Here is a 16,569-nt window from a genome sequence, read left to right on the forward strand (position 1 = left end):
CTTACAACACATGTAAGAAACCCTCCCAAGGACTTCCAAAGGGTATATTGCACTGATAGGGTCAATATAATTTTCATATATATAAATATGAAATATTATAATTCTCTGATATATAACGAGTCCAGCCACCTCTGTAAATGGTGCATTACAGCCGGCGTGTTCTAATCCACCAGCAGTAAGGAAGCCATAATGAATCCTTTTTCTCCCTAATTTATAAACCCAATATAACATAAATTAAAAATATATATTAAAAAAAAGCTCTTTCATGAATTATCATGTTTCTCATTCACACCAAAGCTGCCTGGGTATCACTGGTCATGGCCAACTATTTAACAAAAGACACTGCAATGAGTTCTCATGTTAATGGGCTTCTCAAGAGACTCAAACATTTTTCCAGAAGAAAGGGGTGAGTATTAAATGCTATGTGAGGGGCACATCACCTCAAATGACCAAGGCATACCCCAGAAACCTTCTAGAACCACCACATCCCACTACAGTTCTGCACTGATTGCTCTTCCCCTCTCGAGGATGAACAGATAACAGGCACAGATGGTTGATAGATTTCAAATCTGCTAATGACTTCATTTGGCACACAGAGTAGTAGAGCAACAGTGCTGAATTGTAATGCACAGTATGCCACAGCAGTGACAGACCTGTCAAGCCCCTGTTTTGGGTGTACTTCACTCAACTGCTTGTGCCCACTGATGCCTTGGAAGGCTGACCTGAAACAGAGACTGGACAGAGCTAGAGAATAAAGTAGGCATTTATTGAAAGGCCTTCAAGATCCACCTTGGGCAGGACAGGAGCCTGACCCAGGGTGGATTAAGAATAGTCACAAAAATAGTTGAGCAGTCACAATATCTTACATTTTTATAAGTTTTAGTTCATTTGCATATTGAAGTTTAATTGTCCAATTACAGCTTCAAGTTGTAAAGTCTCATCTTGTTTTCTCTCTTCAGTCCACCATTGTTTATGCTGTTGGGCTGAAAGTTGTCCTTGGTTCTCAGCAAGAAAAGAATTTGTTTTATCTACCTACTCTGTGAAGAGAACTTATTGGCACTTAATATAAGGCTCAAAACTACATCCTTGAGCAGCACAAAATCTTCAAATATAAAAGCTAAAGCAGGACATCCAGGCTTTCTACTCAGATAGAACTTCTTGCTCTGAAATCTCAGCTCTGTCCATGGTGGGAAGGCATCTGCTACCTGCACACTGCACTGAAAGGTACCCTGTAACAAAGCACATTTGAAAACTAGAACCTTGTGCCTTTTATATCCATGCTTACATGTTTTTACAATATCAGGAACTTAGAACCCAGTTCTACATTGCATTCAACTTAGGATACACTGGCTTCCATGAGAGCCACAGAAACAAAATGAGATGAAAGAGATATCAGAAAGAAGGAAAAAGGTGAAGAGGAAAAAGAAGCTTCTTCAATGTTTCTACAGAATCACAGAATAAGCTGAGCTGGAAAGGATCCACAAGGATCATTGGCTTCAACTCCTGGCCCTGCAAAAGACAATCTCCAAGAATCACACCATGGGCCCAAGAGTATTGTCCAAATGCTTCCTGGCAGAAATCAAAACATATTAGAAGAGCTTAGAGAAAGTTTCCTTATTTACATTTTCAGACTAAGTAAAGGGCACAAGTAGTTGACTGTTTATGACATTTGCTCAGAAGCTAAAGTATGCTGCAAAACCATAAAATTTGAAGAATCTGTTACACACCCTGACTGAATTCACAAGTATTTAATTTTACTTCAAAGACTTCCTATTAATTTCTTGTGCCAAAACATCAACATTTTGGCTGAATTCAAGACTACCATTACTTCCGACCTAGTTACAAGTAAAATATGCATTTACAATTGCTTTCTTAGTTCTTCACCGTAAGCCTTTGGACACCTTTCTTCACATCAACTAACAATATTTCAGGCCTTTTTTGCTATCCTAGCACATGAAGTTTTCTGATGAGTGTGCAGAACACAGGTATCCCTTGCAGATAGGCTGTCACTACCTACAAGACAGGAGACCAGAAATCTGGCCTGACATTAACAGATAATTTAGTGCAAGTGTGCTTCAGGCATCCCTTTATAATACTCAGCTAAGTGGTGCAATTTTGATTGAAATGGAATGAAAATAGGTCATGGCAAATTACCTCCTCTCTCCTTAATCTTACACATACTTCTCCAATCTTTCAAATAAAAATATTTAACTATGCAGCTAAATATATTTGATTACTAGGAATTTCAAAGTCATCATTATTAGGACAAATGTGTTTGCTATGAGCACCTTTTTTTTTTTTTTTAATGCATATGCAACATGTAGTTATGAACCTGGACTTGAAAAGGTAAAGCCTGAAACATGCAAAATTATTGCATTCTTAATACAAAAAAAAAATCCTGAATTTTTGTAGGATTCCCATTAAAAGTTTTGTGCAACCTGTCTTAGCCTTTTCACAAGTTTTCCTCTGACAACAGTCAGCAAATCACCAAGATCCCCTTGGTGAAATTTTACCTTTTACTCAGTTCTGTAAATAATATTATTCCTGCTTTTTGGAACAGAACTGAAATGCATCTATTTCTGGAGCAGAACTGCAAAGCGGGGGCTGCAAAGTCACTAATGAATCATATTACAGTATGCTTGCAGCATTTGGCATTATTAATTGGAGTGGAATAGGAGCATGACATCCTTCTCCTCATCCTCATTTTCCTAGTGGTAACTCCACTCCTGTGAAATGGGGCAGGGTTATTAACTTGATTTCAACAGCCACTGCATGCCCACTTACTGAAAACACACTGCTTGTTTATGAATGGGATCAAACCTCATGGACATCCAGGAGTCATTAACTGACTTTGTGTTTGTCTCCCCTATTTATTTTGTTACAGATAGATGTTTAAATGCTTGGTAATGGTATATTAAAAAAGTTAGACTTAATATGAATTATTAGGGTGAGATTCAGCTAAGAATGATTGTATGAAAATTATATAGAAAAAAGAAAAACATTAATGAATTACTCTTACATTCCTTCAGCTAATAATATATGGAATAAAGTACAGTATGCCACCTCTTTCCATTACCCAGATGATTTCTTCATACCAACTGCCAACTGCTAGGTAGTTCAAGATAGATCAGAGAAATTCTAACCTAAATATTTCAATGTTTGATGACTTTTTATCACAAAGGCAATATACTTGTTATTCCTTTTGGAGGTGCTTGCTGAGCTAGACTTCCAAGTATATCTACATCTTGAAGTTCATCAACCAGAAGTTTTTGGATTTGGTCTCCTGGGCTAAGTGGAATTTTTGCCTTTTTTTTCTCTTCTCTTCCTCACTCTAATTATTGCACAACAATATATTTTCTACAGAGGGGAGGGGATAGGGAATGAAGGGGACTACAAAAATCTGGGGAGAACTTTTTTCATGCCATTGCTTTAAAATCACTTCCACCACAAAATTTCTGAAAGCATAAAAGCTGAGAATGTTAGAAGGAAATTTCAAAAAGAGTAGGAAAAAAGAAAAAGGAAACATCTCTTCCAAAATATAATGGCCTGAAATGAGTGCATTTAAATCTTAAAAACGTAAACAAATGTAAATAAATGTCTTGATTCTGAAATTTCCTCTGGAAAAAAAAAAAACTTTTTTTTTTTTTTTTTATTTTTTTTATTTGCAGCAGGCGGTTTTTGAACCAGCACTAGTCTCACTTTGCTACTCGACTCACAACCTAAACCAGAGATGACTGGGGAGTTTTAGAACTGAACTTTAGACTTTTTTCCCTTAGTATGGTGAACAGAAATACACAGAATCCCCATATGGAAGCATAAGACACTGACAACCTGCCTGTGTCCATGATCACTGACAAGCCAGGCTAGCCTAAACCTGCTTTGTTTTGTATTAACCAAACAAAATGTCAGGTTCTTACAATGTTTGTGCATTGAACCCCAAAAGAAAACTGATACCGCTGCCAGTTCCTTCCATTTTTCCTGCGCTTTTTCTCTATAGATAAACTACTTTTGTTTTTCTTTTGACATACAGTTTTATCAAAAGGAATAAGTATTGTTCTTTTTATCACATCAATAAAGCAAAAAAAAAAAAAAAAAGAAAAGAAAAGAAAAAAAGGTTTTAAGTTACTTAGATTTATTTTCCAGCTTATTCGTATAATTCAAACTGGGTGACATGGCTAGTTCTAAAAATCAGTGCATCAGACATGCCCTTTTGTAAATTCATCATCTTTAGCGATATAACCCGCTTTCTTTCCATTAAAGTCATTAGGAAACCAGTAAGACAATAGGAATTATGCACTACATTCTTCCAGATAATTGGCAGTCAAACATCTTCTGAGAGCAGGTAATTTAAATTATGTGCAAAAGTATGATTTGAAAAACATATGAGCGAGCTGTTCATAAAATGCCAATGCAGAATATCCTAAATAAACGATATTCCTTTTAAAATTTTCAAACACTTTGTTAGCATATGCCTACATTTTTTTCTCACCCTCAGACCTTCCTTCCACAGGCAGTGTATGAACAGTGCTGTCAGATACAATGACTGATGCTACTGTGCCATAGCAGGTGATCTGTCTGAGGCAGGTTAGACCTGCTCAGGAACAGTGAAAAGGAGTGGAGTACCACCTGGTATTCATCCAATATATCAAGTCCAGGAGGCAATTAGAAGTTTAACAGGAAAAAATGAAACTGTGAAAGAAAATGGTCACTCTATATTCAACTCTGAAACACTGAAATACCTAGCTGATTGCCTTAATGAGAGGTCTTTTGGGAGAAAAGAATAGTGGCCTACTGAAGGCACTGAAGAGATTGTTTAATCGAGACCACAACTGAAGACCTCTTCCTGACTGAAAGGGAAAACTGTGCTCTACACATGTGCACTGGCACAGAAGGGTGAATATGCCTGTTTCAGAAAACAGCAGGATATGATAAGCCAGAATTCATGTGATGAGCTCAGTGTAAGTACAAAGTAGAACGGTATTTAATTTAAAGATGTGATGTGATGCACAGAACAAATTAAAGCTAAAGCAATAAATTTAAGGCCTGTATAACTCAAGCACTCAGTATTCAATGAGTTCTTGGATTTCTACAGAATGTGTGCATTCTTAATATCTCTGATAAACTCCCCAAGGATTTCCTGCCAGTATTTCTTTTATACCTCTCTATTATGGGGCCATTTTTTTTCAAACAATGCTATGATCAAGAAACAATTGATATAATTCAGTTTGTGCAACTTCATAACACTGGACATGTCTCAACACAGCACATACAGGTCCAATTACAGCGAGGTACAACTTTTGTGCCGATGCTGCTCATTTTCTGACTCCCCCAGTTCTAGTCCAACATTCTTGGACAATCCTATTTGGTGACAAACCATACGTCAGTCAATGACACCTAACAACACCAAAGACAATTTACTAGCATTTTATGCTATATTTGACATGAGGTAAATCTAAAAAACCCGAATCCTGCTCTGTGGTCCTGGTCTCCTTTGGACCACAGGGTGCTTGTGGCACCCAGGACCTAAATCAGAACACTGCAAAGCTGCATTTCTCAGGCCAAGTCAAGGGATTTTGCTTGTAAGACTCTGGATGCTACAACTTGCTCCAATCAGAAATGACCAAATAGCTGGTACCAAGTTACAGGAAACCTCTTTCACATTTTGCTTGGGTTCCTTTTTACTTTTGAAGGTGTAAGTAGAAAACAACTGCTATTTATGCCGAAAAAGGGAACAATGTACATATATTGGGTGGTTACAAGGGAAAAAAGCTTTCAGAACCCAGAATGATTGTACTCCATAAACCAATATCCAGAAACACCAGTCCATCCATCAGGATTCCTTAGCAGAAGGCCATTATTTAAACAGAACAGAAAATTCCCTGCATATTGTTCTATCTACAACTGCTAAAATACATTTACCTTTGAAACAGAATTTTTCTCTATTGTACCAGATTAGACTTAGCCATTATACAGATTTTTTTTTGCATTGTTACTATACCATATTTCTATTTAATTAAAAAAAGAAAACACCACACAATACTTAGAGGCAGCATTAAGCAACACTTCCATTTGAGTAAGAGCCACAGAGAAAATGTGACAACTTACTCCAAATTAAGCTCAAACAGAGAACTCTGAGTCAAGGAACATCTAGCAATAAGCTGAGAAAAGCACTGTGAAACAGCTAGATTTAAAGTAGCACAGCTAGAATCATAGCTTGCAGAAAAAGTAATGAAAAAATTGAACCCCTATGTATTCTTCCTACTTAATGAACTCTCTTAGGGTATAAAGACTGTAAATTGGTGAGAAAATGGTGAAATAATTGCATTATTTGATCTTTCACTTGTAATGGGGAAAAAAAAAAGTATTTAATTTTTAAATGTCTCTACCAGATATCTTGGAAATAAAGCAAGGTTATACAAACACTATATTGAGCTCACAGTTCAAACGCTTGTGGGTAGCTAACTAAAGTTCACAGACCTGTATGTAATTGCTGTCAACAGGAAATACTTGTGTTAGCAAAAGAATTTTCTCCCCGCTCCTTCACCTTTGCCCTTCCACAAACTCAGCAGCAAAGAAACCTCCTAAGAGCATTTCTGTGCTGAACACGGCTTTCCCCACTTCTACAAGATGAACCAAATCTAACAGTCAGGAGCAGAATCTGTCAACTTCTCAGAAACATACTTTTAGCAACTATTAATTGATAAAGGATATACTTTTATACAAATAAGCTTGAAGCAAAATAATCTACTCCTTGTTCATTTATTTTTGTCTAAACTTCACATGGGTGTTTTCTTTTGAAGCTTGCAACATGAATCAGAGCAAAAAATTTGCACTTATTTTAATGTAAATTAGCAGTGACTTCTGCAGTACGAGATGAGTTACACAAAACAGCAATCAGGCAGGATGAAAGTTCATAAATTGAACTTGAGATAAAATATCTCTGAGCACTGAAATTAGGTGATCTAATTCCATGTGGTTAAAATTCTGTACATTTCAGACAAAAAAAATCCCTGCCATTACAAGTCTGCAAACTTTGATTTGCTTAATTCCTAACATAAGCTCTTCACTACAAATGTTCCATGCTAATATTAAATAATAAAATAAACCACCTCCCCCCCTTTTTTTTTTAATCAAGACAATAGATGTGATATAATTAGATAGCCTGAACAGGGAAACTTGGAAGTTGAGCAAACATTTTTAAAAATAACGTGTTATTTTTTTCAATTTTTCCCCCTAGCTTCAGATACCTTGAAAGGCACAGAAACTTTGCATCTATCAAAATGCTTGTGTTTTCCCAGGACCTAAATGACATATTGCTATTTAAAAAGTGCCATTTACTGCCATAACAATACAGTTTTTCCATGGGAAAGTGACACTTTTGCCTATGAACAAGCATCAAAGTTTTTTTACAGGAAAAATTGTATCATCTCACTTATATATCCAAGACCAGGTATGTAATTACCAGTTTGTACCTGGAAAGCTGATCCTTTCATTCAATTTTCTTTATATTACAATTCTTAAGTTAAGTCAATAGTTTTCATAACCTAGATTCAAGATATCAGAAACTTTAACAACTCTGTATTTCAAAGTCCCAACATAATTCCATTCACTGAGAAAATTACAATGGTCTTGTGTTGTACATTCCAAGGGAGAAAGATGGCTGAGACAGCTGTGATGGATTTACAAAACTAACAAAATATTTACAAAATACCCCTCTGAATCACAACACTCCCGTAGTGTTTCATGCTATTTTTTTCTGATATGCAGATTCACTCTCAGTAAATCCTCATCTACAGTTTTCATACTCCTTACTCTGAGCTTTTTTCTCCCTTTTGTGCACACCTGACCTTTATATGCACCCAAAACAAGAAAACAGTGATTTTAGCAAGCAACGAGGACCAGCTGGCATTTCTATTACACCTGACAAAATGCAGGGTGACAGCAAAGAACATAATCATTTTTGGTGCATCCTAGCAAATTCCTGGCCCCGCCTCCAAATGAAAACTCCAAATTTGGACCACAAAGCTCTCATATAATTATCACAGAACTAAAGAAAGTGCAAAATTGGATCAGAAATATGAACCACAAGGCACAAAGTTATTCAAATCTACTGTGGCATTTCTCCTATGGTTTATGAAACTGACTCCCCTCATGTTCATACTGTTTTTTACACAAACATCATGCCAAAAAACCTACATGTCAAAATACATTTTTCTGTCACAAATTGAGATCTTTAAAAATTGAATATTCACTTATTTTCCTTTCATTTATGACTTGTCTCTCATCTGATTTGGCTGCATATGAAAATTTTACTTTTGAATTTTTATAGTTTCATGAACAGAATGATGTAAAACTACAAAGTAATTCTGAAACCCAAGACATTTCACTCCAAGGAATCTTTCATGGTACAATAAGATTTTAAAACAAAAATTACAAAATCACATTTGGTAGGTTTTCATTGTTAGTTCTTGTTATGAGAGCCATATGAGAACAAACCAAGTGCAGTCATTCCTTTTTCCACCAATGTGGAAATAATTCTCTTGTTTACATGTTATGACAGAAAAGAGTAATTAGTTTCATCAATTCCTGTTTAAGTTACAGTTCAAATGTACTTTTTAAGTATCTTACATGCTTTGCTATGTTTGGACAGTCATCTAAAATATAAGTCAGCTGTGTGAAATTGTAAAATTGTAACCTTTACATCTTATAAAAAGAATCTAAAATATCAAGCTTTCAAATACCAACTACTTCCCTGGTTTTGGTTTTGTCTTTTGCAGGTTTTGTGGGTTTTATTTGTTGTGGTTTTTTGGTTTTGGTTTTGTTTGTTTGTTTGTTTTTGGTTTGTTGCTGTTTTTAATCCTAATAAAAATGCAAAACATTTTTAGAGTTTGAATTATGACCTAGCCTTTGCAGCCAGTCTTTCCAGACTGAATCCAACTGTTTTTCAATGGACAGTCAGTAACATCACCTACTCAGTGAAGCAGAAACAGGAGCCCCTTTTCATTGGCAAAGCTCTGACATTAATGAAATATTTAAGTTTCACTGTTATTACCTTTTTGACATTTTATGCTTATTGTGATAGCACCACATTGAAATATCTTTTGAGCTATTACTACTTGATGGATCATATAAGTCTGTTGTTCAGATTGTGTAAGATATTGAAATATGTGAAAATGATCCCTTAGGATAAAATTTAGACTTCTAAATCTTTTTCTTCAAACTACATCTCCAAACCTTGAGTTACATGTCCATGATTTTTAACAAAGAAGATAACAAGCAGAGGAAAAAGTAACAAACACTATAAAATGACAGAATTAATGAAGAGAAATAAAATAGAGCCGAAAAGTACATGAGATGATGTATTTGATACCAAGATCAAATAGCTAATTTGCTTTGTAATTGGCACTTATTAACAGTTTTTGTATAGAGTGTGAAGGAGAGAATCTGGCAAAATACCAGTTAAGGCTAATGGTGCTTAATTTCCTTCACCAGCAGCTCAAATGTATTACAATATACAGACTGCAAACGAATATAGGTAGAGTTTTGTTTTTAAAATTATTGCACAACCTAATTCCCTCAGTTGTTCTAAGCAGCCATCCAGCTCAGATACAGTACTTACCTGCAGGTGCCTGCTGGTGTGATCCCGAAGGTGTCAGTGCAGCAATTAGTGGCCAGCAGTAGCTTTTGCCTCTGCACATAAATGCATGGCTGAACTCAACCCTTTGAAGCTGAAGCTTCACCTGCCAGTGGATGTCAAGGTCCCTGACTCCAAGCCACACCCACTAATTCACAAAAATCTTTCTCTTATTAACTAAGGAGTTAATATCAAAGGGACAACTGGGGCTATGTAAACCATACACCTTGTTTTGGAAAGGGGGCTGTAGAAATACTGGAGTCCAACCACTTTGCACCTGGTCAGCATCTATCACAAGGATATTGCACTGCCAATTGTCTTACCCTAGGGATGACTGAACAAACGAGTACCAACACCTTGAACACATAATTATTGTCTTCTGCTGATTCACAAGTAAAAAGGTTCAGATTGCCACCTAACTTTGTACAAACTATTCAGTCATTTGATGATGGAGACATTGCTTTGCTCTTGTTTTAGAAAGAGGCCCTGCTCATGCAAGCACTTAGAGAAGTTTTGTTTTCAGCTGAGCTTCCTCAATAACCTCAAAAGTGTGGCTCACAGGTTACTGCTGCCATTTCTTACCCACCTCACTAGGTCACCCTGCAACCCAAGCCCCATGAAAGACCCACCCAGTCACTTGAATATTGTTATTCCAGTTATAACTAGTTGTATTATATGGCTTACTGTGTCTTAAGTCCCTTCAGTGGGACCACCGTAAGAAAGAAAATGTTAAGCTTAAATTTATTTTTTATTGAATACACATATGATTTTCATGCAGAATTTGGATATTGGGAGGATCCCAAGGCAGAAGAGCCAGCACCAATCCCAGGATCTGTACATGAGATGGGAAAAAGACAATTACAACTGTGCAGGGTGACTTTTTTACATGCTGCTCATTAATAAATATGTCACTGAGTAGTACTTGACAATACTTAATGAAATTAATGCAAAGTCTTTTACCACTGGAAGCATATTAAAGTGGGAAATCAAGTGAAGAACACTTGGTCTTGATAACTAAAAGATGATCTGTTCCACAATACTTCCCAAAGACTGGATAACAACAGCAAAGGTCAAGAAATCTGATCAGGCTCTAGGAGAGTTGCATCACTACCAGTATGTGGGATGATAGAAGCAGGGATGTTTTAGTCAAAACAAGAAATAATGACTGAACTTCTAAATAAAAGCCGGTATTTAAAAAGCTTTATTTATACAAATCAGACACATTTATCCCAAGACATATAAAATGACAATGGCAAAATAAAGCTCACTGATATTTACTTATTCAGACTTCTCTATGGAGATCTGTATGCATGACTGTGAACATACTATCATGCCACTTCATGTGTTTGTCTAAAAAAAGAGATGTTATTTAACAATATGGTCTTTGGCAGAAGTTAGCTGGAAAGCCACACATTTTGCAAACCAAGTATCCATAGTAACTAACTGCACAATAACTGAGCTTAGATATTGTCAATTTCAAAATCATTCACAAATAAAAATGTTACAAATTTAAATCAATAAACATCTGAGCCTGTTCATTCCCTTCATTTCAACCGGCAAATAATTTTCAAGAAATTACCCTCCAAAATCAGCTTTTGTCCTTACTTTTGAATCCCAGATAGCGGATTATAAATCTGTCAAAATTAATTTAAAATCAGCTCAAGCCTTTAATTTTTGTTGTTGCTATTTTTGACCTCCATGAGCCAACCATGAACTACATAATAAAAGTTCACACTTGAATATTAAAATTGTGACAGTTGCTAAGTCTGCGGACACATGTGCTGACTTAAAAAGTAGTCCTTTTATCTTATTGTGGTTTATTACATTACATTGTGATGTAAATACTAAATATAAATTACAATCCCAAAGACAGGATAGAAGAAGTCCTGCCCTAATACAGTAGCAATTAATGGAACAATGAACCTCAGAAAATACTGATTCTTTATTTTTTACTCCACATAGAAATTATCACCCAGACCAGAATGAGAACTATTATTTTGGGAATAAAATTTTCTTTTCTTCTCCTGGTATCATCTCATTATGGGAATAACTATCCTTGTTATCATTCTTGCCTCCAATTCAGGAAGTAAAATAATGAAGCATTTCATCAGTAGGGAGAAAAGAAAAAAGTAATGCTTTTAAACATCCTTTCTCATTGCAGCTTCTCATAAAGCCTCTTTCCTGCTTCTCCCTTTGGCAATTCAGTTTTGTGACTACAGGTTGAAACCAGAGTTCAGAAGGCCTGAAATATTATTTTTTGTTATATATATATGTAGCTTTTTATTTCTATTTGCTCAAGGACATCAAGCAGTGTGTAGACATTAATTAGTTTTAAGTGTTACAACACCCTTGTGAAGAATGGAAAGGTAGAACTCAATCATAAAAATGTTGAATGTAAAACCAAGGACACAAAGCACCTCATTAGCAGTTTGGCATACAAAGGAATTTTGTTTAAGTCTTTGACTGCATCCAAAAGGTTTACAGTTAGAAAGAAACCCTTAATGTTATTTGGAAAATAACAGAAGCATAAAATCCACAACTGAAATAGGATTCCTGGCTTTACACTTCCCTGTGGCACATGTTGATGGTGCAGTGCTGTAGTACAGCTGCAGGCACAGCATTGTTCATGTTACGCCAGTTAAGGAGCCATGTATTATTTCATGTCTTCTATCTTGGCTGCATGATGCTGTGAAATCAGGCAGTAGCTCCAATGCACTGCTCTGGTACATTTTCAGCCTGCACTGCCTTTTTCCACTTATGCAAATTAGTGCATGACCATTACATGGAAAACTCATCAAACAGAAAACAAAAAAGGGGGCAATACAAAGAGGAGGGGAAAAGAATCTCCTCAGCAGCCAAAACCTGTAAAGTTGCAGAGTGCTTTTAAAACATCAACCACAAGCCAGGAAGGGAGACCCCTGAAGTACTGGGGACAAGAGCAGCCAAACAGTACAAGACAACAAGCCACTGGAGAGGGTCCAGAGGAGGGCCACAAAAATGATGAGGAGTCTGGACCAGCCAAAGGACCTGAGCCTGTTTTTCCTAGAGAAGAGTCTGAGAGGAGATCTCATTAATGCATATAAATATCTCGAAGGTGGGTGCCAAGTGGATGGTGCCAGGCTCTGTTTTCAGTGATGTCCTGTAAGAGGATGAAGAGCAATGTTAACTAAAACACAAGAAGTTTCACCTCAGCATGCAGAAGGACTTCACACTGAGGGTGGCAGAGCAATGCAACAAGCTGTTCAGGGAGGCCCTGGAATCTCCCACTCTGGAGACATTCAAAAGCCAACCAGATGTTTTCCTGCACAACCTCCTCTAGGTGACCCTGCCTTGGCAGGGGGGTTGGACTGGATGATCTCCAGAGGTCTCTTCCAACATTAACTATTCTGGGATATGCCAGAGCACAGAGAGGCTGCACAGACCACACTGTCCCCTTGCTGCGTGGCCTTCAGCACACGTATGCTGCAGCCTGCCTTGGCGGGGTGATGTTGCCTCTCAACACCCACAGCACTGACAGCGAGGCAGCAGCTGCCATGGGGAACAGCTTTCCTGGGCCCCCATCGTCAAGGGGAGCAAGTGGGGAATGCAATGTCTACGCCCTCAAACGTGTGTGACTGTTCCAGGCCCCCTTCAGTGCAGCTGCAATAAAACCCACTAGATTTCTCCACAAAGGCCCTTCCCATGCTCCGTCACCAGCAATTTACCTGTGGTGTGTGTGGGTGTGTGATTGCTGTGTCCCTGCCCAAACACCTTCCTCTGGGAGGTGCTCTCAGGAGGTTGCAGCGAGTCACCACTGACCTGCAGTGCAACAGAAAGGCACCCAGAAATACACCCAGCACTAAAGATGTCAGGCTCCAAACTCAATACTAAACCCAGCTCAGCTGGTGTGCTTTTTTGTGTGCCCTGCTAGCATTCACACTTTCCAAACACTTCTGACTTGGGGTCTAAGAAGGTTTGAGTTGGCTCCTGTTGCCTAGTGAGCAGAGAAAGTCACTTGTGCCCCAGACTGGGGGCTCCAGGGAAGGGCCCTTGCCAGGACAGTCACCAGGAAACCCTGAGGCTGTCAGATCACAAACATGACAGAGCTTCTTGTCAGTGCCCGGCAGCCACCAGCGGGCTCTGCCCTGTCCCTGTCCTGAGCCCCCTGTGCTGGCTGTGCACAGGGCCAAGCTACATGAGCTGCTTTCTTCAGTGAACCAGGTCACGGCAAAATACTGCTGTGGAAAAGATTACAGTACTTAACACATAACCGCAACAGAAACATAATTATTCGCCTGACAGCAAATACTTTCTGTTCCTCCTCCCCACCCTCCACAAAGGATGAAGACTCCAAACAAAAAAAGCTACAGAAAGCAGCTTCAGTGGAAAACCAGTAAGTAAACAGATGCCTTCAAAACAGGTGTGACAAGAAAACCAGATTCTGGAAGAATTTAAATTATTTTCTTTCAATGAAAGAAGAAAATGTGAAAAGATTTAAAAGGCTGTCTTGCCTCTTCCTCTTCTTTCATGAGGAAATAGCCCTCAACAGTCAAATGTTTGCTGTGACACAAGAAAAACAATTTGTCATCAATAGTTTATTTTCCAAAATCATGCTCTTGTCTGTATATTGAAAGCATGTGCAGTTTCTGGCTCCAATACAAGTTATCTATAATGAATTTTAGGAAAGAAAAAAGTGGGGTTTTTTTTCTGAGAGAACCAAAACACATATAAATGGCACATATAAATGTGTGTCAGAAAATAATGCACGTGGGAAAATAATGTATGTATCTAGGAAAACATTCACTGCTATTCATTTTCAGTGGACCAATACTATGAACTGTTTTTCTTGGAGTCATTGAAAGTGCACAATGAAATCTGTGCTATTTTCCACTTTAGGACAAACAGGTTGGGATGAATGGCAACGTATTTCCTTCTATTTTCACAGAAGGCCCCAACTAGAGAGCCTTAATTCAAATCCATGTGGAACTTTTAAAAACTGTGAGAAATATTTTGGTTTCAGATCATACACCCAATTTGCTCAAGTTTACATCATATCTCAAAAATAATTTAAACAAGTTTCTGGTTCTCTTAAACCTTCATTTATGCTTTTACAGGTATGCATACCGCATTTAGCCTTCTGTGAATAATGCCGAAAGTACGAGGCTTTTTTAGGAAAAAAGGCAGTTCTTGTCATGTAAATCATAGTCTCACTGGAAATACCAGTTTTCCCTTCTAGGATCAGTCCATAAACCTCAATAACAACACCAAGTAAAAGAAAAATGCAAATTCATGCATGATTCATGCTGTTTCAAGAACATTTCTTCAGTTTTCCTGCAAGACAGTTGAAAGCAACTCTGTAGATGCCAGGAATATAGGAGTGCAAAAACATTTAGGTTAGCAGACCAGACACTGCTTTCTCAAGCAAGTAAGATTTTAACCAAAGTATAGCAGTTGGTGTTAGATACAACAGGGTACCTGAACAATGTTTTACCCAGACAATATCTCTTCTGCAGACTATAATCAAAAGCAAATGACAGGAAAAGATCCTTCACAGGAACACTAAGGATAATCTGCAAACCAGATTTAACTGATGGTTTGTCAGTAAATGTTGCCTTGCAAAATCTTGAGTGTTTTATAGAAATGCCAGTCTCATACAATTCAAACACATTTAACTTAAGTAATAATGTTTATGAGATTTGGGGTGTTTTCTGGATTATTTCCCAGGAATTTCCTACTTGTAAGGGGTTTTTTGAATGAAGTCTCATTCTAAATTGGCATGAGTCAGGCACTTGGAACTCAACCAGCCGCATCACTACAAAGCACACCCAACAACACAAATAACGACATTATTCTAAAATGACAATAAATGTTTTTAATAGTGATGCTAAACAATCTGCATATTATACTATTGAGCTAATTTGATTTCTCAAGTCAAAAAACAACTAGAAGATGCCTGTGCTGATGTGACCATGCTTGTAACAATTAGGACCATCCAACTTCTGAGACCCAATAGGTGCTTTTAATACTGGACCAGTTCCTCAGCTCTGCATATCACCACAGTTCAAGCAGCTATTACATGGTACTGATATAATTTATAACAATGAAGCATCCATCAGACAGTGACAAAAATGTAATATAATTAGGGAGGAAGTTGGTTGCTTTCTTTGTAATGTTAAATATTCTACCTAGGCCAAACTAATTTGCTGAATTCTTTTTGTCTGAGATTCACTCTCATTTCTTTTTAATACGTATCTCTGTTAAGGTTAGAATGAATTATACATTTTCACAAGAAAGAAAATGGCAATAAGTACATTAATTGGTACTGACAGCAGCTTCACTGATGGCACTCTTTTTTACTGTACAGCAGTATATTTGTCAAAATGTGGATTCTCTGGTCTGAGAACATGAAAACATAAAACCAATCAACTCCTACATGGAAACATCAGCAAATTGATCAAATAAAAATGTAAAAGATTTATCACAGAAGTCCTTGACCTCCAAGACAGCTTTCAAGTCAGTTAACTTCCCTTCTTGAAGTAGAACAATTTTCTTATGCTTATCTCAGACTGTGTGGGTGGATGAATGAAATCAAGCATCTGTGAATCACAAAGATATGATGTCTCTGTTCTCAGGCTCTAACAGCATCTCTTGGTTTTTTAAACCAACATGCCTGATGAATGATACAATTTTCACCATCATTCTATAGATTCAAAAGAATGTGCATAATTATTTTCTAAAAATACGCCTGATACAATCTCTGTCTAGGTTTACAAACCGTCTAGCTTGAGCCCGACTTGGCAGCACTCATTGTAGGATCTGAGCACTTTCCGACTATCAGTCTGCACTCTGTATTCTGGAAGCCTGTCTTGTCCCAAAAGCTCCCCCAGCAGCACATAACTGCTTATTGTCTAATTCTGAAAATCTCCTTCTTCTGAGGATAACTCCAGGGCTGTGAA

At 37.4% G+C, this 16,569-nt stretch overlaps 1 protein-coding gene across 6 annotated transcripts in view; it reads right to left on the reverse strand.

Moving 5' to 3' along the window:
* SMYD3 (SET and MYND domain containing 3) overlaps nucleotides 1-16,569 on the reverse strand; it is a 382,460-nt gene that overhangs the window by 82,626 nt on the left and 283,265 nt on the right. For 2 of the 6 annotated variants that reach the window (XM_066178537.1, XM_066178538.1), the window contains exon 1: nucleotides 9,620-9,708. The exons of the other annotated variants lie outside the window; for them this stretch is intronic. The gene's annotated coding sequence lies outside the window, so the exon portion shown is untranslated. Of the gene's footprint in view, nucleotides 1-9,619; nucleotides 9,709-16,569 lie in introns of those variants that run through there. 6 annotated transcript variants of the gene reach the window in all.

This window comes from Chamaea fasciata, unplaced genomic scaffold, assembly GCF_029207755.1.
Source record: "Chamaea fasciata isolate MVZ Bird 193981 ecotype frontalis unplaced genomic scaffold, bChaFas1.0.hap1 SCAF_3, whole genome shotgun sequence".
Lineage (NCBI taxonomy): Eukaryota > Metazoa > Chordata > Aves > Passeriformes > Sylviidae > Chamaea > Chamaea fasciata.